Source organism: Ambystoma mexicanum, chromosome 2q (assembly GCF_040938575.1).
Source record: "Ambystoma mexicanum isolate Mex_15411 chromosome 2q, UKY_AmexF1_1, whole genome shotgun sequence".
Taxonomy (NCBI): domain Eukaryota; kingdom Metazoa; phylum Chordata; class Amphibia; order Caudata; family Ambystomatidae; genus Ambystoma; species Ambystoma mexicanum.
Genome location: NC_090924.1, coordinates 972,847,322 through 972,871,629, shown reverse-complemented (window position 1 = coordinate 972,871,629; position 24,308 = coordinate 972,847,322).

The following is a 24,308-nucleotide window of genomic DNA, read 5'->3' as shown; positions in this document are numbered from 1 at the left end:
ATCCCATCTAGCAAAAGGTGAACAGTGGACAATAACACCAAAATCATCCCCACTAGGGGTGTCAACACAAGTCACACAGCACCAGACATGCCACAGATATGACAGTCCAAAGCCCTTGTGTAAAATTCTGTAACACCGAACCATCCTTGCGAGCCCATGGATAAGGGAGGCAGGAGTGGCATATGTGAGTCAAGGACCCCAAGCAGCAAACACATACACAAGACAAGCCTGAAGGGCCCAGCTGGAACAGACAGTGGATGCCTTCAAAAGCCACAAAGCACCGCACCGTCACATGAAAGCACAATAGACTAGCAATTTTAAACTAAATCAACTATTAACTAATTACACTAACAATGGAAAACTTACATTACCTAATTAAACTAACTATCAAACAGAAACTTAACTAACTAAACTAAAAGAAAAATCAAAAATGGCCACATACGACCCAGGGGGAGGGGAGGCACCCAGGAGGGGGGAGGTACAGGGTGCTGCTCAACATCCACATGCGATGATGCTGAGCCAAAAAAAAAACCTCCATGGGCTCGACGCCTGCAAAGCCCGACCTATGTGGGAGATAGATGGTCGTCCGAGTCTGGCTCATCCTGTAAAGGAGGATGTGGCACAGTAGCCTGGCCACGCCTAGCCGCAGCTTGCCCCTCGTCAGCAGCAAGTCTGCCGGACGGGTGATCCTGGCTCTGTGTGGCGATGTGAAGTAGGTCTGCATGCAGAACCTCACGTGATACACGTGCTTCCTCTTGCAAGGTAGCACGTGTAACACGGAGTTCCTCCTGCAAGGCCTGGCTGGACAACCTGTAGCTCACCCGAGATGGTATGCTCAAGCTGTGCAAACCTCTCCTCTGCCTGCTGCCTCTGGGACATCATAAGGACACCCAGAGTGGATCTGAGGGAAGCATACTCCTCCCTCAGGGCATCCATGTGCGCCTCTGCGTGAGCAGCAATTGCTTGACGCAGAGACGACATTTCAGCCTGGCGTGCCCTGTCTGAGGCCGCCATGCCCAGCCTGATCGAGCGGGCTGTGGACCGTGCCACCTGCTGCTGGAGAAGCACCTGCCTAGCAGGGGGGAGCACAGATCGGGCCACGCACTCCATGCGCTCAGTGATGTTCTCCATTGCTGCCCCCTGCCGTTCGGAATTGGCAGTCATGTCTTGCTCCCACTCAGTATACAGCGGTTGCGTGCGGCGACCGCGTTGCCGGGCTTGACCCCTGCGGGACCCAAGGACCGGGGGTCCTCGCTGTGTTGGCACCGCCCGCGGCTGCACGACTACATGCCCCCGTCGACGTGATGTCCCAGGCACATCAGTGACTGGTGTGGAGGGTGACCCTGCGTCCCGATCCACCACGGGCGGAGGAACCAAGACTGTCTGATCCCTCAGTGCAGGGGTCGCAGACAGAGGAGTGTCCACATCAGAATCACTCACCCCTGACACATGGACCTGATGCTCATCCAACTCAACATAGACGTCAGAGTCGTCATCAAGGCTGGACTCATAGGCAGCTAGAGACAAGATGGACTGCAGCACTTGGGGGTTTTCGTGGCCTACCACCCCACGACCCCCACTAGTGCAGGGTTGATGTGGTGTTACCAACCCTGTGTCTGGCATGACAACACCATCCTCCGCCTCCATTGCGTCATCACCTGAAAAATAGAGAGAAAAAAGGTCACTACACATGTCAGAAGCACACAACACACACACACACTGACAGCAAACGCATCCAGCAGACATGTGACACACAACATATAACCTGGCATGCATGCTGGGTCAACTTTGAATAGCTTCTGTGATCAGACCTGTTGAAAGGTGGCAGTTTCCATGGAAGTGGGTCTATGCAGTGCAGAAACTGTGTACGCCACTCACTACCTACATGTACAAGGACTCCATGGTGTGTGCCAGGAAATGTGAAGGCAGTGCAATGTCAAATTCAGACATCACGTGCATTGTGCATTCAATGTGTACCATATCTAGAAGCCAAGCATCCCTCCACCCCAGTACCAAAGCAGGGATGCCTAGCATGGTATCAAAAGGCTGACCAAACACCTGTGTATTGACAGGCAGTGTTGACTGGCATCAACAGCTTAATGTGATTCAAATGACAACACTGCAAATGATGCTGGGACAGTAGGCAGGACACATGATGAAAACTCTGGAGGCCGCCCACGTGTGAAGAAGACACAACAAGAGTTGGACAGAGTCATTGGCCATTGAACAGGCTGAGGCCTGTGAGCCACACAGATTGTCAGAGCCCATACATGTGTGCAACGCAGGACTGAGCCACAGTTGACATGGGAAGGCTGATGAGATGGCAGGCAATGTATGTAACCAAGGACTTGTATTACAGTGATCATCCAGTCAAGGACACATAGGGGCATGCGTGCAATGCACATGGAGCATGAATGGGCACTCATGTCCCTGCGGGACATCTGACCCATGCACAGTACAAGTGAGATACCCTGCATCGAGTACTAAGGCTGTACCACACGGCATATGTCTGGCAGATTCTACGCTGGAAGTTAGCATCTACACAGGACACATGAACAAGAAAGTACACATTGGCAAGATTGAAGCAGACCAGTGCAAAGGTGGAACTGGGGTGCAGAGTGGCGGAGGAGGGGCAAGGGAGCATGCCTACATGGAGTCCCGCATGCAGGCAGAGGAGACATGCATGATGGAAGCATTGCATTACTTACACATCAGAACCATGTACACGTCACATGTAGCAGCAATCATGCACAACACATCCCACAAGTGAAACACACACGTCCTCAACAAACACGCATCAACACTCACTGGACTGTGCATCAAAGTCCAGCATCTCTCCCACTCCTTCGACCAATTCAGGTGGTATGAACTCCGCAACGAGAGCCTCATGCGGAGTGAGCTCTTCCTCCTCTGGTGCAGGCCCACCGCAAGTCACCAGAGTCAAGTTGTAATTAGAGGCACGCTTAGCCTTAGTGCTGCGCTTGATGTCATTCCAACGCTTTTTGCACTCCTGCGCCGTGCGCACCTCATGGCCGAATGAACTGACATGTTCCGCAACATGCTTCCAGTGGGTGTCACGTTGGGCAGCCGTAGTCTGACTATTGGCACCCACTAGCATATCACGGCTGTGGCCCCGCACGTAGTCCACGAGGAAGTCCAGTTCCTGCTTACAGAAAGGCTTCTTCCTCGACGTGCATGAGGTCGTGGCTGTGTGTGGGGTCCCAGCCTGTGCTGCAGGTGCAACCTTCCTCCTCTTGGACTGTGGCGCAGACCCTGGCTGGCTAATGCCGCCCTGACCAGTATGGCCAGTGGGTTCGGTGGATTGAGCCAAGGGAGTGGCAGGTGGAGGGATGATCAAAGGCCTGACTTGTGTCAGTGGCAGCTGGGTGCCCACTAATGGACCCTGCGCAGCAACATCAGCTGTGGCAGGGTCATTGACCACAACGGTCCTGGTTGGCAGACTCACAAATGGGGTGCTGTTGGGTGCATCTGCCCTGCACTTGCCAACACCCAGCTGTTCGGGGCAGCAGATGACATGACTGCCCCAGGGACACGTGTCTTGGTCTGAGCAGCCCGGCGTGCCCCTATGGTTTCCCCCCCGGCCTTTTGGAGATCTACCAAGGGCTCTTCAAGTGCCAACGCAGCCTGCGCTGGCAGACCCTGAGCCTGGGTGGCGGTGTCCACAGCTGCACCTGCAGCTACCACTACCCTTGGGCCCGTGGCAGTCGATGGAACGGACTGCCGGGTCAAACGGGTGCCAGTGCCAGATGCAGGAGCTGCATCCCCCGGAACCACAGGGGGTGGTGGCATGACTGCACCGACACATGGCACAACATTGTGCTCAAGTGGCGCACCCCTGCCTCTTCCCCCTCTGTGGCCGCCCTGGACACCCTGGAGTCCCCCTACTCCCTGGTCACCACGGCCACGTCCCCGACCACGCCCGCCATGAGGAGGACGCCCAGCTGAGGCACCCCTCACCTTTGGTGCCCTCCCAACCATGGCACAGATGTAGTAGTGCTGGCACAGATGGAGTGGTGCCAATGGGAGGTGTACACCACAATTGACCTGGGCAATCGGGGTGAAGGGGGTGGGAAGCAAGATGTTAACAGCCCCCCTGCACCTGCAAGGCTGTATGTGACCCCGGTGATGGGGTGACGGGTCACGCAACGCTCAGGCACCCCAAAACTGCAGTAAAACCGTGCACGCAACCCTGCAGCCTACGTGCGTGGATTCAACCTCCCGCAGTACGCGGTGGCACCAAGTAACACGAATAACGCGTACACGTGGGACACGCAGGCTACTATGACATCGAAAATGGGTGCGATACACAGGGGCACCCGCAGTGGGAAAAAGAGTGTGTGCGACTCACCGTCTGACTAGCGCGATGCAGAAAAACACGCGTAGCCAATACCCCCGCCAAAAGAAGAGATACGTCCTTGAAAGCTGTGAACTTGTGATGGCGCGCGAAACAACAGGAAGCAGCAACACACGTCGGTCTCCACGAAAGGCACGTACAGCGAACTGCTGGGCCCGCTCACCTTTAACCCGTGCTGAGGGAAACGCACGCGCGCGTCACGTGACTTACGCGCATGGGCTCTTTCCTCGCAGTTTTTCACGCGCGCTGAAATGCCCATGCATGCCTGTACGCGTCACGTCACAGGGGCGCTTGCGCTTGAGGGGCCTTCTGTCCAATGAAATGCGTATGCGTGCAGACGCGCTTACGCGCTAAGGGCCTTTCCTCAAATTACACGCTGACGTGCCGAATTTTCACGTGCCAAATCACTCCGTATCAAGCTGGCCACGCGTAAGCACTCGGAAGACCACGCTCCTGCCCAGAAGGCCGAACTACTGCCCCTCAGAGCCCCGAGCACGCTCCCACCTGCCATCTGCTGCTGCCTGACTGCCTGCTGCCCACGTGCCCTGCCATTTGCTGCCTGCACATCAGCCAGGGGTGCTGTTGCTGTGACCACCCCTGCTGGAACCGAAGACTCCCGACTGGGATTCCATCGCTCCACAGTCCAGCCCCAGGACCCAGTTGCCCACCCACTCCTGCCTCTGGGGTTGTCATGTCGGGGCAAACACCATCTGAGACCACTGACAACCCCTGGCCAGAGAGGCAGAGGGGCACCAGCTTCAGTGCCACCGAAGTTGGTGTCCTGGTGGAGCAAGTCCTGTATGATGCCCTCTTCGGAAGTTCCCGCGCCGACAAGGAAGGACGGACTCGGATCTGGACTGACATCGTGACTGCCATCAACGCGGAGGGGGTGGCAGTCCGCGACTTCCAACATGTCAAGAAGCGCTGGGAGGACTTCAGGTCCAGGACCCTGAACAAGGGCCGGCGCCTCTTGAAGGCAGCGGATGCCAAGGGGCGCCGGGGCCACTTGTCGGAAGAACAGATGAGGGTCCTGTAACGCATATCCCCAGCACTCCACGTCCAGGTCCTTGAGAGGCAGACCCGTCTAGAGTCGAGCGGTAAGTGTACATGCATCCTGATTGTGAGCTGTGCCTGTGGTGATTTTTCAGTAGTGTGCATGTTGCACATCTGTTTGTATGGGGTCGAGTATGGGTGGGGGTGTACAGGGCCGTGGGGCTAACACATGCGAGGGCTGGAATGTGTGAGACATGGATGGTGCTTGTGTGTGTAGACTTGCATGCCAAATGCAGTTGTGTGGGCACACATGTTTGGATGAATGTGTATGTAAGTAGACATGTCCGTGATGTCACGCATGTATGTTGTTTTCAGCTGCATGTATCAGCACTGTGTACATGTGCATCTGTGTGTATTTGACAAGGGTGCAACAGTAATGCAACATGGATGCATGTGACAGCGGTATGTGGGAGCCTGATCGGCAGAAGTGATATGGATGCCCATCTGAACACTGCAACACTTGGCAGAGGTGTACACATGCATGCAAGTGTGGTGGTGTGTGTACATGTGTGGTGCACTACCTGTGTTGCATGTGATGTCCGGCTCACCTTTGCCTGCTCATGCTGTTGTGTGTGTATGGATGGTGCTGGCAGTTGCGATATGGCTGTGGTATGGCTCATGTGTGCGAGTTGGAATGACATGTGTGTTGGGGATTGTGATGACATGTCTGAGGTTTGCCAATGGCACTCATGTACAACTGTCATGTGTGTATGTGTCCATTGTACAGTGCCCTGATGCCTGTGTTTTATTTCTCCCTGTCTGCAGCGTCAACTGATGAAGAGGGCAGAGAAGGTGGGCCCGGCTCCCCTCCCATGTTGTCATCTCTTCGGGGAGTGAGGAGTCCGGTGCCGCGTCCCAGGCCGCAGCTGCCGGGGGGAGGTCCAAGAGACGGAGGTTGGAGTTGGACTCCTCGGCAGCAGAAGGAGCAGCTGGGACCCCACAGGGCCCAACGGGGGAAGATGGCACAGAGTCATCCAGGTTGGTGGGGGGTTTGGTGGAGGAGGAGGCCGTGCAAGCAACAGAGACGGGGTCTGGAGGTGGGGATCCCACTGGTGCTAGTGGTGCAGTGCAGGACCAGGGACAGGAGGCAGCACAGGCCGCCGCGGAGGTGCCTGTGTGCAATCCTGTCCCTGATCCTGTCCCTGCATCATCTTGCACCAGCAGGGATGCCTACGTCCAGACCCGTTTTCAGGCAGGGGATGAGCTCACGACAACTGGCCTTCCTCTGCCTGCGGACGTGGCTATCCGGGTCCAGGTTGAGCCTGTTCTGAGTGGTGTGGCGTTGCGTCAACGGGCCATGCGAGGTGACCTGCAGTCTTTTCATGAGGAGACTGCACGTCATCTCGAATGGCTTGTTGACCGCGTCAGCCTGCTGGGACAGGTCACCCAGGCTGGATTCCTCCGTATGATGGGGATTGCTCTGACCCCCTCCTCAACAGAACCCCCTGCGCGCCAGTCGTCCTCCGTGCCATCTTCCCACCCATCAGTCACCTGGGTGCCCTGTGGAGCTGCCTCTGACGGTGCGGCCAGGCTGGTGGAGGAGGCATCCCTGCCACAGTCGGGAGTCGGACGTCCAGCAGGGGTGGCCACATCAATGACTGCACCCCAGCCGGCGGAGGATGTGCAGGCAGCAGGAGGCAGTGCACGGGCAGAGGCACAGCAGCAGCAGCAACGTGGTGGGAGCCATGAAGGCTCGGGGCCTTCAACATCGGAGGGGCAGGCATCGGCCGGAGGGCAGGAGGACCCAGGACAGGGAGTGTCTTCCGTGTGGCAGCGGTTGGGCCACGCTATAGATGAGGAGCGGCAGCGGGCGGAAGAGGCACGGCTGACAATGGTCAGGGCGGAGAACTCCATGCTGACATTGAGCAGGAGTTCGATGATGCCCTGGCCCAGGACATCCAAAAGTGAGCCGTCAAACTGGCCCGCTGCCCTTGTACATAGTTATGTAGGTAGTGTTAGGTTTCCTTTTTTTTGGATTTATTTTGGACCTTTCGGACATTGGCCACATTTTTGTATATAGTTTATTTTATTAGTTAGTGTAGTTAGATAGGTTTCATTTCTTTTGTTGGGATAATGGACCCTGGCTTGTTCGTATGTACATAGTTCACTGTTGGATTGTATTTATCTTTTGCATTTTAACCATGGAGCAATGGCTTTCAATTTTATTTCCCATTGGATTTTGTTTTCTGGACAGTGACTTTGGACACCATTAGTTCGGATTATGATTTTTGGTTTTGCTTTTTTTCACGGACATGCTTCTTTTCATTTTTGTACATTCCCATTTCTGTTTCTTTATTTTTGATTCTATTTATGTTTCCTTTAATACATATTTTTTTAGTGAACTTCAATGTGTAGTATCTCATTGGGTTCATGCATATCATGATATGGGTTTTGAGATTCACTGACACCCATTGGGTGTATGTGAGGGAAATGTGTTTGTTTCGGAACTTGCAATTGGTGTTCTGTCATGTAATTGCCAATTATGAGTGGGTGGATGCAATACTCGGGTGGGTGTTTTGCATTTGGAGGCTGACCATAGGGACCAGGGATCTAGATTGTGATGACATGTTGGCTGGGGAACATGAGTTGGACATGGGTGGGGGCCTGCTGGCAGGTGCCCCACAGTGCTGGGGGGTAGGGGTGGTGGGAGACAGGAGAGGGAGCCTGGTGGAGGGTGCCCCTGCACTGCTGGGGGGTGCGGGTGATGGGAGACATGAGTGGGGGCCTGGTGGAGGGTGCCCCTGCACTGCTGGGGGGTGGGGGTGGTGGGAGACATGAGTGGTGGCCTGGTGTAGGGTGCCCCTGCACTGCTGGGGGTTGGGGGTGGTGGGAGACATGAGTGGGGGCCTGGTGGAGGGTGCCCCTGACTGGTGGGGGGTGGGGGTGCAGGGAGACATGAGTGGGGGCCTGGTGGAGGGTGCCTCTGGATGCTGGGGGGTGGGGGTGATGGGAGACATGAGTGGGGGCCTCGTGGAGGGTGCCCTGCACTGCTCGGGGGTGGGGGTGGTGGGAGACATGAGTGGGGGCCTGGTGGAGGGTTCCCCTGCACTGCTGGGGGGTGGGGGTGATGGGAGACATGAGTGGGGGCCTGGTGGAGGGTGCCCCTGCACTGCTGGGGGTGGGGGTGATGGGAGACATGAGTTGGACATGAGTGGGGGCCTGGTGGAGGGTGCCCCTGCACTGCTGGGGGGTGGGGGTGGTGGGAGACATGAGTGGGGGCCTGGTGGAGGGTGCCCCTGCACTGCTGGGGGGTGGGGGTGATGGGAGACATGAGTTGGACATGAGTGGGGGCCTGGTGGAGGGTGCCCTGCACTGCTGGGGGGTGGGGGTGGTGGGAGACATGAGTGGGGGCCTGGTGGAGGTTGCCCCTGCACTGCTGGGGGGGTGGGGGTGGTGGGAGACATGAGTGGGGGCCTGGTGGAGGGTGCCCCTAGATGCTGGGGGATGGGGGTGGTTGGAGACATGAGTGGGGGCCTGGTGGAGGGTGCCCCTGGATGCTGGGAGGTGGGGGTGGTGGGAGACATGAGTGGGGGCCTGGTGGAGGGTGCCCCTGGATGCTGGGGGGTGGGGGTGATGGGAGACATGAGTGGGGGCCTGGTGGAGGGTGCACCTGCACTGCTGGGGGGTGGGGGTGGTGGGAGACATTGGTGGGGGCCTGCTGGCAGGTGCCCCACAGTGCTGGGGATTGGGGGGGTGGGAGACATGGGTGGGAGACATGGGTGGGGGCCTGCTGGCAGGTGCCCCACAGTGCTGGGGAGTGGGGGGGTGGGAGACATGGGTGGGGGCCTGCTGGCAGGTGCCCCACATTGCTGGGGGGTGGGGGAGTGGGAGACATGGGTGGGGGCCTGCTGGCAGGTGCCCCACAGTGCTGGGGGTTGGGGGGGTGGGAGACATGGGTGGGGGCCTGGTGGAGGGTGCCCCTGGTGGCTGGGGGTGCAGGGAGACATGCGTTGGTGGGCAGTAGTGCAAGTTGACATGTGGGTTGGCTGGGGGGCATGGCCATGGTGGATGGGGTGCCTGCAGGACATGTGCAGGGTAGGCCCCTGTGGTGTGAGCCACCTGCAGGGGCCGTGGAGGGTGTAGAGGGAACACCTGGGAGGACCCACACGTGCAATTCACGTGTGGTGCTCCCCGCGCACCCCTGTAATACACGTACCCTGCTGATGTTGCGTGTGATACTTCCCCCGCACCCCGAAATGCACGTACCCTGATGAGATCGCGTGTGGAACTTCCCGCGCACCCCTGTAATACACGTACCCTGATGGAATCGCGTGTGGAACTTCCCGCGCACCCCTGGAATACACGTACCCTGCTGATGTCGCATGTGACACTTCCCCTGCACCCCGAAATACACGTACCCTGATGGAATCGCGTGTGGAACTTCCTGCGCACCCCTGGAATACATGTACCCTGCTGATGTCGAGTGTGACACTTCCCCCGCACCCAGAAATGCACGTACCCTGATGGAATCGCGTGTGGAACGTACCGCGCACCCCTGGAATACACGTACCCTGCTGATGTCGAGTGTGACACTTCCCCGCACCCCTGTAATACACACACCCTGATGGAATCGCGTGTGGAACTTCCCGCGCACCCCTGGAATACACGTACCCTGCTGATGTCGCGTGTGACACTTCCCCTGCACCCCTGTAATACACGTACCCTGATGGAATCGCGTGTGGAACTTCCCGCGCACCCCTGGAATACAAGTACCGTGCTGATGTTGCGTGTGATACTTCACCCGCACCCCGGAATACACGTACCCTGATGAGATCGCGTGTGGAACTTCCTGCGCATCCCTGTAATACACGTACCCTGATGGAATCGCGTGTGGAACTTCCCGCGCACCCCTGGAATACACGTACCCTGCTGATGTCGCGTGTGACACTTCCCCCGCGCCCCTGTAATACGCGTACCCTGATGGAATCACGTGTGGGACTTCCCGCGCACCCCTGAAATATGCGTACCCTGCTCGCACGGGGCCAATCGCGTGTGGAACTTCCAACGCATCCCTGAAATACGCGTAGCCTGCTCGCACGGGGCCCATCGCGTGTGGAACTTCCTGCGCACCCCTGTAATACACGTACCCTGATGTAATCGCGTGTGGAACTTCCCACGCACCCCTGTAATACACGTACCCTGATGGAATCGCGTGTGGAACTTCCCGCGCACCCATGGAATACACGTACCCTGCTGATGTCGCATGTGACACTTCCCCCGCACCCCTGTAATACGCGTACCCTGATGGAATCGCGTGTGGAACTTCCCGCGCACCCCTGAAATACGCGTACCCTGCTCGCACTGGGCCAATCGCGTGTGGAACTTCCCGCGCACCCCTGAAATACGCGTACCCTGCTCGCACGGGACCCATCGTGTGTGGAACTTCCCGCGCACCCCTGTAATACACGTACCCTGATGTAATCGCGTGTGGAACTTCCCACGCACCCCTGTAATACACGTACCCTGATGGAATCGCGTGTGGAGCTTCCCCCACACCCCTGGAATACACGTACCCTGCTGATGTCGCGTGTGACACTTCCCCCGCACCCCGAGATACACGTACCCTGATGGAATTGCGTGTGGAACTTCCCGCGCACCCCTGAAATACACGTACCATGCGGAAATCGCGTGTGGAACTTGCCGCGCACCCCTGAAATACGCGTACCCTGCTCGCACGGGGCCAATCGCGTGAGGTACTTCCCGCGCACCCCAGTGATACACGTAGCCCGCTTGCCGTGCTGGTACAGGGTTGGCGCAGCCCTTTGCGCTGGATTGGGGATTTTGATGGCTTTTCCCTGCGTGAGAGGCGTTCTTGGGGGCGTAACTGGCGCTGCTGCAGGGTCGCTGCGCCACTGTGCGCCACGGCTGGTTTTGGTAGCTGGAATCCATGAATACGCTGTGCGCGGAAATGGGTTTTGGCGCACGCGGCTGGCGCAGGGATTCGCACGCGCACACTGTGCGCCAGCCGCGTGCGCCACTTGTGCGCTGAATTCTATGAATTACCCTCTTAATGTTTATGGCAGCAATATTGTTCTTTGACGTTAAAATGACATGCTCACATAAAGATTCTGTAGAATTCTCCATTAGATTGTTCATTCCATGGTACATTTTGGATGTGAGGTCTGCTAGGGAATTGACGACCGTGCCTAGGTTGGAAGGGATGATTATTCTTCTCTCAAATATGGGGTACTCTGTTACCAATTTTGAGAAGCAGTTCGGAACCCTACTTTATAATGAAGATTTAAATGTAAATGTTTACTTTTCGAACATCTTCATTTTGTGATATATGGGTATCTTTAAAAAGGAAATCCACCACCCTTTTTCACCTCCCTAAACTGATTTTCGGAAATGGTAAAACACGTGTTTCTTTATTTATGAAGAAGAATCTAAATAAAAATGTTCACATCTGTAAAATCTTTGGTTTTTGAGATATGGGTATCCTCACATAAAATGCACCCCCCTTTATACCCGCTTAGGGACAGAATTTCCAAAATAATCCTTCCTTAGTGGGTGTCTGCATCATGAAAACAATGTACTTTCCAAATTCCATATTCCTGGTTTAGACAGTTTGAGCTCAGTGTTGATGAGTCAGTCAGTCAGTCAGGACTTATTTTATATATATATAGATATTCAGTGGAAAAACTTTGTTAAAGGGACGTTATGGTTACAAGTAAAACCAAAACTCCCCAGAAATTCTTAAGTTATGGTAAGGTAAGCAATGAAAACTCACACCACCACTGTGCACTGCTTAGCCCTGCGCTCTTCAATCATTTTTGGCCTAGGGCATCCTGAGCAAAATTTGAGCAGGCTGGGCTCCCCCAAAAATGCCAAATGGACAGTATGTACAAATGGCTATGAACTATTGTACGCTGTCACTGCACCCTACTCCCAGTATAGTCCCTGGGCTCCCCCACCTGCTCCATCACAGTCATTGGGCTCACTCCAACCCAGTACCTAGGCTCTCCCCACCCCATCACAGACCCTGGGCTATCCCAACCCTTTGCCCACCACTATCCCAGTGCTCCCGCCCATCTTGCTCCCACCACAGTCCCTGGGCTCCCCCCGATACATTCTCCACACAGTCCGAGGACCAGTGGGAGCTGGTGAATTTTTTAAGTGGAGGGGTATAAATATTTCCCACAAAAATGCCATAGCAACGGAGCGCAGCGACGGAGTGCAAACCAATCAATGGGGGTTTGTGGTGGGTTTTCTGCCCATGAATATTTTTTAAATAATGGGTTAAAATGTTGCATATAGAGCATACTTTAAAAAGCAAATGGGTAAAAAGCCAAACAGTTTGCAATTGGCACTGGGAGCCAAGGGGGAAAGCATGGGATTTTTGACTGGACATCTATGATAGATATCCAGTAAAAAAAATTACCAACCATGGCCCTGGGCTACACAGTGCCTCAGAAGGAGAGCTGATTTTGGCAAGTGGGTAGGGGGATTGTGCAACAACAGTATTTTTTAAATGCCTTTGTTGTACAACACTCCTTCCACCTCCAGGCCCCACTTGCCAAAATCAGCTCAACGGACCAAAACAAACACACACACATACATTCACACAACAATCACTCTATCGTTCATATGAGCACCCATCACCATAAACTCACTCATAGCACAAGCATACACGCATCCATACACATGCTGAAATGCCCCGCTCCAGGTTGCTCTGTCAGTATGTGCAAGGAGGCACAGGAGCTCCCCCTCACACATACAGACATGCAGGTCCCCGCTGTCACGATCCATGCCCCTGACCCCCTCAGGTATAACAGCCCCCTGGCAGCAGTGGGGCTAAAGCCCTTCACACTGGCCCCAAGGGCCTTACAACTCCATCAGAAACATACATGGAGTCAGTCCTGGCACCTTTGGCGCCAAGCTCATTATCAGGAATACAGCAACACCAGTTTTGGACATTAATCCAACATGGAGGCCCATTACACAGCTCAGTTCTTTAGAACCAAGCCATGCAGTCTAGTGTTTTGGGTGTGGCTGGGCCTGGAACTACTTGGCCTGGAACTACTTTACCTAGGCTATTTAAACCACACCCAAACAGCAGAATATGCTTTGCTTTATTCTGCACTCCTGCAGCGTAACGCTCACCGTGTTCGCTCCTGCTCATCTACTTCTCCGGCGGCCCGATCCTGAAGCCCCTAGATCTGGATTCCATTAATAACCTGGAAGAACAAGAACAGCATTAGCGAGCAAGAACACTTACCTGAGAAGTAACCGTTCTTTAATCCATCCTGTGCTCCGCTTACTCGCCCGTCTCCGGAGTTCGCCGCAACCTGCAAAGGTAAAGAAACAAGCACAGCATTAATAACAATTCTTACCTGGGCAAGCAGCGAGTCCTGGCAGCACCCTGCGCTTCTCTTACCTCGCCCATCTCCGGGTTTCACTGCAACCTACAAGGGAGAATGCACAAGGTCAACATTAATAAAGCACTTACCTGTGCAAGCAGCACTTCGATCGCTCATCACTCCGGAACATCACCTCAACCTGTACAATGAAGGGAAGAGAACAGAGGTTAGCAATTAACACCAATAAACAGTGCAGCGCTCTGTGCATCAATAACTCACTGTGGTCTTCGCCATCGGTGCGGCAACTCCGAGATCGCAACCACCCCTGTGAAAACAAAAAGAGACATTGTTAGGGAACAGCATAGTGGAGCAAGACGCCGAGAAGACAGAGAAAATGGAGGGAAAGGAAGAGACAGAATAAAGACGGAAAATACATTATAACTCACCTGGAAGACAGCAAAGCAGGCAGAGTCGGAGTCACAGCCGGTCTGGACCCCACATAAGGGTACACGGACCAGTGAAGCAACTAGGTCCATGGAACACCCGCACCAACCACGCGCCCCTGCACAGAGACGCAGGACGGAGAGTTCAACGCACAAAAACCCAAGGTGAGCAATAACCCCAAGGGAGGGCATTTGGACCAGAGGGAGGTGGGAGTCCACCCATCACAGAACCAGTATCTTAACCCTCCATTCCCCTGTTATAGGTGCTACCCAATGTCTGGCACATAACCAAGCAGAGAGGGGTCCGGGATAGCGTTTAGACCTCCATCCAGTATTGTGTGGCACCCCCGTGGATACCAAGTGAGCGTAACACCCAGCCAGCATTTCCAATGAGCTATGCAAGGCTGGCAAAGCAAAACTCCCCCAGGGTTGCATGGCTCAGTGAGCATGTGCGGCTGGGAAACTGAACTGTCAAAGGGAAACATGGTTTCCCTTTGATAGTTCAGCCAACCCAAGAGCACTCTCTCAGCTGGAAAAAGCAGCCGAGGGAGTGCTCAGTGTTTCACTTTGCTGGGTCCTCGGCTCCTCCATATTGGGCGAGGGGGCCACTGGGTGGAGCACCCTCGCCCATTATGGATGAGCTGCCAGGCTCAGACTGGCCTAGAGGACAATAGGGCAATACCCATACCAGAAATGCTAAATGCTAGTGTAGGCCAGTCAAAATGGGCCACTTTTTGGCCAATGGGGGCTAAACTGCATGTCTGGAAGACAGAGAAAATCCGATCTTCTCCTGTTGCTAGTCTGTAGATAATTCTGTTTCTGCAGCAGGCCGCTGAATCTGTTTTAAGGCTGCCAGAGGGCCACCACCTTGGCATATGGACAATCATGCGGTTGATAAAAAGGTAAACGCACAGAGGGAGTGTTCTTAGATTTGTCCATTTAGTTTAAATAAACCGGTTGCTTCAACATGACTGTGACCACACTGAGCAGGTTGTGCCTAGAGCACTCTCCCAGTCCGTAATCTGGTGGTCTATGCTATGTTGTGCCTGCTCGCTTGAAACAGACTAACAGAAAATTACAGCATACAATTTTTTTGGCCATGCCAGTTCCAGGATTGTGGGACTTTGCAGGTGGTAAGGCCAATTTTGACTAGTTCCAATTGGAGGTGGTAACCTGGCCACAGTGAAACAAGTATGCCATTGGAGTACAAAAGGATAGCAAGCCATGGCATCATTTTTGCTCTGTGGCATCCATATTATAAAGATATTCTCGTCTGTTTTTGTTCATAGGATACTCTCGTGTGAAGTGTGATGTGTGTAACGTAACCTGGTTGGGGCTGGTTTACAGGAGATGGGGCAATGCTGGCTGCCACAATGGGTGTATGCAGGTTTCATAATTTCTGCTCCATTTCTTTCCCCTTGTTCTTAAACCCAAACTCGTATGCATTGAAACCTATTCCATTCGTCCTTGCCACCCTTCTTTCAAGAATATTGTAGCACTCTGCCCAACGGCTGGCTCTTGAAACAGTTTGTCACTGCCGTGCTTCCTGATGCATCCATGATGTCTTGCCAGACCTGGGCTCAGTTGTGCAACCTGCTGCTCCGAATGCATTTAATGTTTGCTACCACCAGCTATAATGGCTGGCAGCTGGAAGATCCCAGGTGTGCCCAAGCTAGGTCTGTAAGCTAAAGTACAAACCTCCACTTATTTCTTTTGTTCCTGATGTAAATGTTGGACTCGTGCCTAGATCCCTGTACATCCTACTCCCTTCCTGTGTATGTTCCCAGAGATGGCAGATTTTATCGATAACTCTGCAACTTTTGTTAGGAGGACTATGTAGAGCTCCCTTGATGAGTTTCTCGTTGAATGCTGCCCAGATATATATGCCTGGAGCATGCACCTGCTCATTGTCGGGTAGTAGCCAGAACTCTGGGCAATCACACTTTATTTCTTGTGTCCTGGGTGTGATGATGGGTTTAGGTGTCAGTCATTCCCTTTACAATTGGGCACTGAACCACAAGGTCTGGTGTCCTTTTACAACATTGCAGTTGTCAACAAATGAGCTTGTTAAAATTGAAAACAAAGCTCATCTTGTGGTAGAGGGTTGGTGTTCAGTGGGGCCCTTTTTTTAAAAAGGAGATGTCCAAGTGCTGAATGAGTACGTGATTAACAAGGTTTCAATACTGTATTAATGCTTAGAAATCTATCAAACGCAGTGTCAAATTTACAGGATGCTTGGGTGGAACACTATGTTGGGGAGAATTTTCGTTTCTGTGCTAATTTCTTTCAACCTTAGAGACCCCCAGCTCTTTGCTGGACTTGGGGCTTGTGTTTTTTATTTTTCCTGCTGAGTGGGTAGGTCCTTTTTTCTCCCTCGTGTGTTTTTCCTGACTGGGATTTTTGTGTTATGGAGTCTGACAAACTCCATAGGCATCTGCTTTTTGTATAGTGAGATAAAGCACCTTAGGTGCAGTGCCACTGAAAGGTCCCTTGGACTTTAGTGTTAGTGTTTAAATGCATTTTTTTTGGGTGAACAACCGTTCCAAGATCCGTTGCAAGATCCATGTCTTACTTTTCTCTTTGTGGGACCAGCACACACCACCCTATGTGGAGTGTTGGTGGGTTACTTAGTAATTCCTATCACACGTCTCATGTAACATTTTTTGTTACACTGACTTTCTTTAAATGGCTGGTGGCAGTGGTTTAATTTTACTACTAGTGTGCATTTTTCCTGCAGGCTGAACCCTCAACTGCAGTAAAGCACCCTTGGGTGTCCATTTTCTCAAAATGGCCCCTGTCTTCTTTTTTTCCCCATTTTCTGTTTGTTCATTTCTTCTGGGCTTTTACTGTTAGTTGAAACTGGTTTGAGTCCTTTGTATGTTTTCCTTTGGCTGGCCTCAATCCTGAAGCCCTCCCAGGCTCCAGTGTCTGGAAAGGCAGGAAGTGAGGGAGAGTCCAGAAACTTGCCTGTCCTTTGTCTCTAGGTGTGTCTGAATTAAACCAATCCTGCTTGGTCCTAAAGGACAGCCACCCTGCTGTGTGATTGACAGCATAGGCTGCGAATGAATGGAAAATCGCATACAAAGCGAGGCTTTTGGGACTTGACAGTCGACAACTGGAGAGGATCATACAAAGAAGACTTGACAAGACGCCAGCAGCAACCACCTGGACCGTGAAGTGCCCGCCGGTGAAGACTTGCAGCTGTGCTGACCATGTTTTCATATAGACTGGGAAGACCAGTGCAAGACGACTTCCTCCCTTGGGTGGTTGGGACCAACTAGCCTCAAGACAAGCTTCCATTTGGCGCAACCCTCGACTTGCTGTGCCTGACTAGAGCTGCAGAAGCCCAATGCCAGGGGTCCTATGACCATTGACGAGTGCATAGTCTTGCAAAGTTTATCCAACCTAATCTTCGTGGGCATCCTGAAGACCCTACAGAGACAGGAAATCTTCCCCCCCCTCCCTCACCATAGTCCAGGATCAAGGAAGCAAGCCTTTTCCAACCTGAGATATTCGATCTACATTGACGCCAAGGAAAAGGTGCCAAACACAAAGTGCTGCTGAAACAAAGGAAATCCGTAGCCGAGGAGTCCCTCTCCCGAGTGCTGCCGCAGGAGCCTGCCAGACATCCTTCCTTTCGTTCCCACAACCAAGGTCCAGGAACATGCCTGCCAAGCTGTAGCGAGGAGGAATCCAGCTGGAAAATTTTCTTTGCATCACAGATACTTTGGGGTTTGGGGTGTTCACCGTTTAGTCATAAGTGTGGAGCGGATGAAGAGTGTGGAGCGGATGAAGAGTATGAATCGGATGAAGAGTGTGGAGTGGATGAAGAGTGTGGAGCGGGTGAAGAGTGTGGAGCGGATGAAGAGGGTGGAACGGATGAAGTGGGTGGAACAGATGGAATCCATGGATCAGACGAAGTGCATGGATCAGATGGAATGCATGGATCAGACGAAGTGCATGGATCAGAAGGAATGCATGGAACAGATAGAGAGCATGGAATGGACACTGCGCAAGAGTGGTTGGAGTGCATGGAACGGTTGGAGAGCATGGAACGGTTGGAGTGCATGAAGCGGTTGGAACGCATGGAACGGTTGGAACGCATGGAACGGTTTCAGCGCATGGAACGGTTGGAGCACATGGAACGGTTGGAGCGCATGGATTGGTTAAAGCGCATGGAACGGTTGAAGTGCATGGAACAGTTGACGAACGTGGAACGGTTAGAGTGCATGCAATGGTTGGAGTGCATGGAATGCATGGAGCATGAAGGCACTCGATCTCAAGCACCTACTGAAAACCACCATATCACATCACCACGCTTACTCTCTTCTATACACCACCACTCAACTAGAACACAGCGATACTATGACACATTCGGTATAGCTGTTCTCATACCAACACTTGCCACGTAGTCCCCATCATCCTAACTAAACACAGCTGGCTGCACACCCGCCAGCCTAGGCGTTCTCCTCAGGCCTAATGCAGCCAGAAGCAGTCTGGTATCACCCTGCCAGAACAAACACATACTCCTGATCTCCCAACCACCACACCTATCGCTAAGAAGCAGCTATCATACGAGTGCCACACCTGCTGCACACTTATCCGGTGCACACACGCACCTTATGGCTCTCTCTCTCTCTCTCTCTACTGACTTGAACTACGGTTCCCAAGGGCGTTCAACGTACCAGCGCCTTGAGATCATACCAATGGTACATAAGGCGCTATATAAATGCAAAGTAACATAACATAACAGTTTGATGAGTTACCTAACTATGCAGCTAGTAGTTTTTACCATTGTTGCTGAATAAATATTCTTTAAATATCACAATTTGCTTACATTTTAACAGAAAACACCCCCTCGGGTAATATTCAAACAGTCTGTGACTAAAGGAATGCATATCCATTTGCAACTACGGGCCACTTTCTCATTGGTGCCTGAGACCGTTTTATGGTCCAGTCCGACCATGTGAGCCACTCCTGCCCATTTTCTCCAATTTCCTCTATTTCCTCCAATTATTTTTACATTTCATGCTGGGCCTGATGCGGCCGCTCCCCTCTGGGGGGGGGGGTGCGCCCCACTGTTTGAAGACCTCTGGCTTAGGCTACCACCCAGGACATCAAAGATGACATCACAGATGTCTTCCCCCCCCCACGGACAAAACTGCACCAAACTTCACAAAATCATTCGCTTGGGCCATATCCGTTTTCTGCAAAGTATGGTGAGGATTCGTCCAGTGAGGGAAAAGTTATAAATTGACTAAAAAGTGCTCTTTCTATGAGTCAAGCAACTTAACCATAACCGGGTTAGTTATCCTGTAGTTATGGTTAAGTTCTTCTACCCAGAGGAAGAGCAGTTTTTGGGTGGCTTATAACTTTGACTCTGTTTGATTAATCCTCATGAAAGTTTGCAGACAATAGTATACAGCCACCTTTGAATTATTTTGGGAAGTTCCGTGCAATTTTGTCATGGGGGAAAAGTTATATGGGGGCCCCAAATCTTTTGAACTCTAAATAGACATGATTGAGAAAAATGTTTGCTCATCCTCTTCCTTCTCTCTCCCTCTACCTTCTCTCTCTCTCTACCCTGCTAACTTAGTTCTCTGTCCTCTACCTCTGGAATAGCCTGCCTGCCGCCCTAGGTCTTGAGCCGATCTACTGAAATTCTGGTAACTCCTCAAGACCTTCCTCTTCTCCTCCTCTTTCTCTCTCCCCGTACCCTGCTAACCTAGTTCTCTGTCCTTTCCCTCTCTCCCTCCTATTCCTTACAGCATGCTGACTGGCCACCTGGTGTACCTCACTGGTCCCCTGCACCCCTGTCAGTCCTCTCTCGCACTTGCCTCAGGGCCCTACACCCCACCCACACTCAACACACTGAGAAATTGACCCAAGAGAGTGTCTCTCTCTGCACTTACCCTAGTCTCAAACGACCGGGAGCACTTGACCCTCCCCTCCCTGTGACCCTCTGTGCATTTGTACATTCCTTAGGCACCATGCCTGAAGATTGTCTGTCAGTTTCTCCCCTGTCTTGACCCCTAATTGTACTGTTAAATTGCAGAATCGGCGTCAGGTTTACTTGCTATGTTCCTACTGTTAAATGTATTTTATGCACTTCCTCTACCTGTGCAGAGTATTATCGTCTCAGATTTTCAAGGGCTCTGAGCGACTGTTGTATTTTCCCTGTGTTCCTATCCTTCTTGAGCACTTTGAAACACTTGCCTGTGTATAGGCACCATATAAATAAATAATACCATACCACGCATACAGGCCAAACTGCAGGACGGGTTTGCACCCAACTGCGTGTTGTGGCGTCCTGGTCCCTAAAGTGTGCTTTTGCACATTTTGTGTTAATTCGTCCAGTATATTTGTTTTAATTGTTGAAAAAGTAGGTCCCAAAAAATGTGTGATATCTACATCCGGTCCCCTGACTTATTCCCTGGTTCGGTGTCCACAGACACCTGTGAGCCAATCAGAGAGCTGCATAATGTTCCCAGACATTGTACATGGTCACTGATTGGCTGATAAAAAAGCACGAGGTACATCAAAATGTTTGAAACAGTTACCATTTTGGATCCACAAACCACAACATTCCCCCGCGTACACTGAAGTAAAGAATCGCTGTGGAAAATACTTTTGAGGTTATTTTGACAATGAAACAGTGTCTGTGGAGGGTGGGGTAGAGAAAAAATGCCAAAATGGAAGCATTGTAAAGGGTGAAACATGGCTGTGGGCTTTACTCTGAGTCTGCAGTCTTTTATACCGTCCTCGCCCGATATGGATACAGACATTGGTTTGCAAACGTATTTTGTGGTACGGACATCTGTCTGTGGATTTCTTTTCGGCATGACGGTGTGATGTGATATGTTACAAGAGTGATTACTTTTGATTGTATAGTTATGTAATGAGAAACTAGTGGGTGTGAGTAGTATTTATGTATGGTATATAAGGCGCTATATAAGTGCAAAATAACATAACATAACATGTGTATTTGTAATACAAATACATATTTTCGCGTCTATGCGAGTGGCTAGAATGTTTGTGAAATGGTTGAAGTATATTGTTGTGACCATGGCAAGTGTCTAGATTCTTATAAATAAATTACATATTTTCGTGGCTATAGAAGTGGCTAGAACGTTTGTGAAATGGCCATGCCCCCAAGAATCTGGGCACTGGGTATGGCCAGAAAAATGATGTAATGGATGTAAAAATTGTGAAATGAAACATTTGTTATTGGGCTTACATGTTGTAATACGTCAGCTACTGGGTATGGACACAGTAATGTTGTAATGGATGCCAACATTGTGAAACAATGATGCTGATATTAACATAGTAACTGTAATGCTTACCTGGACTCCTCGGGAGCGTAATACCTTCCCAGCTTGCGGACCTGATACGTTGGAGCCTTTAGGATTCTTCTTCTGTTTGAACAACAAATGACAACAATAGAAATGCTATAACATCTATTAACTGAGATAATATTATATGAGGTGTGTATCCCCCAAAATCACTCCCTTCTAACTCTAGGACTGAATTCCCTTCTCGCCTGTGTTTTATTATTGTGGAGCTCTCCATGCTGCTTTTTTACAGGGGCGCGTTAAGATGGAGAAACTCTGGTAACTTGGATGCTGACGAACTCTGTAGCTTCTTGCCTTGAAAAGTCTATTCTTTTAAGAATGAGTCTTTGGGTAAGTCAGCAGGTAAAAATACTGTAATTTTTAAGGGCTTGAATTGATTCCTACATTGGAGAGATCTCTCTTTCTAATTACCTTTGTCTTTTTCTCTTTTTCGCAGGTTCAAGGAATTTGCGAAAAGAATTATGGCTGCGGATGGCTGCGTAGTTACTCAGGATGAGATAACGTTGTAAACGTAAGTTCGCCAATACAGAGTAACTGCAGCCTGCAAGTGAAGCGCGGTAACAACTGTGAGGTGAAAACTTGAGGAATCTTCAGGTACGTAAACACTTATAAAACACGCTGGCCAAGTGGCACAGCGAGTAGAGCGCTCGCCTTGACATCTGTGCAGAGCCTGCTAGCACAGATTTGAATCCCGGCGGGGCCAAACTCAGCCTTTCATCCTTCTGAGGTCGATAAATGAGCACCACACACCGTGGGTGATAATAAGCAGCGCTCAGATACCTGAGGATTCGTAGCGCTATATAAATGCCAAATTATTATTATTATTATTAAAACGTCTTCTCTATTAAACTGTTAAGTTCATTTTTTAATTAAATACCTCTTATGTTGTCTGACGGTTTTCGGAAAGCTGAGGAAAAAACCTTCGGAAGATGCGGTGGCTGCGGATGAAACTTCTGACTGAAGATGCTGCGACTGCAAGTGAAAACTGCTGACTGAAGATGCTGCGGCGGTGAGTGAAACTTCTGACTGAGATGCTGCGACTGCGAGCAAATAAATGTTCTTAACTGAATATAACATCATTGGAGATAACTTCTGTCGGGTAAATCTCTTCTGTGAACTATGGTACTCTGAAACCCATCATAAAACTAATGTTTCTATTATCTTCTTACTCTCAGGTTCTGTGAGGAGAAACGCTGCTAGCGTTACCCGCTGTCAGCGCAGCAGATGCGAAGCGCGCGTTCCACCGTAGATGGGGCTTAAGTAGCTCCCTCTGCAAATATGAATAGAACCGTGCTGCTACTTGTAAATGGGTTTTGCGGGCGCCCTTCTTAAGTTTATGAAATTACTATTGAACATCACTGGAGTTCTGTCACTATATTCTGTGCTTCTTTGTCGGTAAAGAAAAGAAAATATAGTAACAGAACATAGTTTGCAATATATAATTAGTTAGAGTTTATACATTTGACCGTCATAAGTAGTATATTGTATGTACCATGTTTTGTACAACATTTTGTGCGTGATAAACTGTCGTATTAACGTGTAGTAATCATTGGGCCATTGGTCATTGGGAACAAAATCCAAGGTGGGTTGAAAAAAAACATTTATTTTTTACTTTTTCTGAAATGTACATTGTCTTAAACTTTGACTGTTATATTTATGAAAGGGACTCAGATGATGTATGTGTAGAAAATAGTACCGTGGTAGTAGGGGTGAACTGAGTACATAAATAGTTGATAGTGTCTTCTAAAGGTAATGTAAGGAATATTTATTGTTTTTGCTTCTGTGTGAATTAGTTAGATACCCATTGGAGTATTCTAACTGTGTAGTACTGCAAGGGTAGCATACTGTTTGTATGAATGTATTAAGTAAATATAAACCAGATGAACAGTGTATTGCAATTAAGGAATATAGGGCCTCATTATGAGTTTGCCAAATGGTATTTCTGTTATTGCCCCTTGGTCCTGTGGGTTTACTATAGGCTTACAAGTGGTGATAGCCAGTGTAAATCCCAACTGCCTCAGAAACCAGGCCTGAGGCAAGTAACGCCCCCACACAGGTACAGAGCATACAATCCCCAGCTTCAAATTTTATGCAGAACATTAGACAGCGAGTGCCTGCCCAAGCTACCACACCTCCATTTGAACAGAATGCTCGAGGGGCAGTAACCATTACACAGGTGCAAGTGTCCTGGGAGGCAACCCTTTCCTGCTTCCAGGGACGAACATGTATCCACAATTTATTTTATTGGTAATTTGTAATTTGCCTATACACCAAAAGGTGTTTCAAGGCACCACAAGTCAAAAGGGGGCTGTGCATAAAAAGAAGTGCAAGGGAAATGAGTGGGTAGGGGAAGTACCAAATGGGCTAAAACCGAAGTGCTAAGGTGGGAAGGGAAAAGAGGGAAGAGGCACGGTGCAAGTGCTAAGGGGAAGCCAGAGGGTAAGTGCCAGAGATTGCAGAGGTGAGGGTCAACATGATAAGTGTGGGGAAGACAGAGAGGGGGCGCCTGGAGCCCTGTAGTACTCAGAGGGAACCAGGCCACCAGTCACTGACGCAAAAAGAATGTGTTAGCAGGAGAGGGGAAGAGTGAAGGAGGAGGAAAAAAGTAGAGTCTTGAGGAGCTTCCGGAATTTAAGGAGATCCGGCTCAAGCTTGAATGGGGCAGGAGACTATTCCAGAGGCAGGCTCCTGAGGAGGAGAGAGAGATCTACCCCCACCCACACTCTTTGCTTAGAGAAGCATCTGATTTGCAGAGAGTTGGAGCTAGCGGACCGAAGGGCTCTTG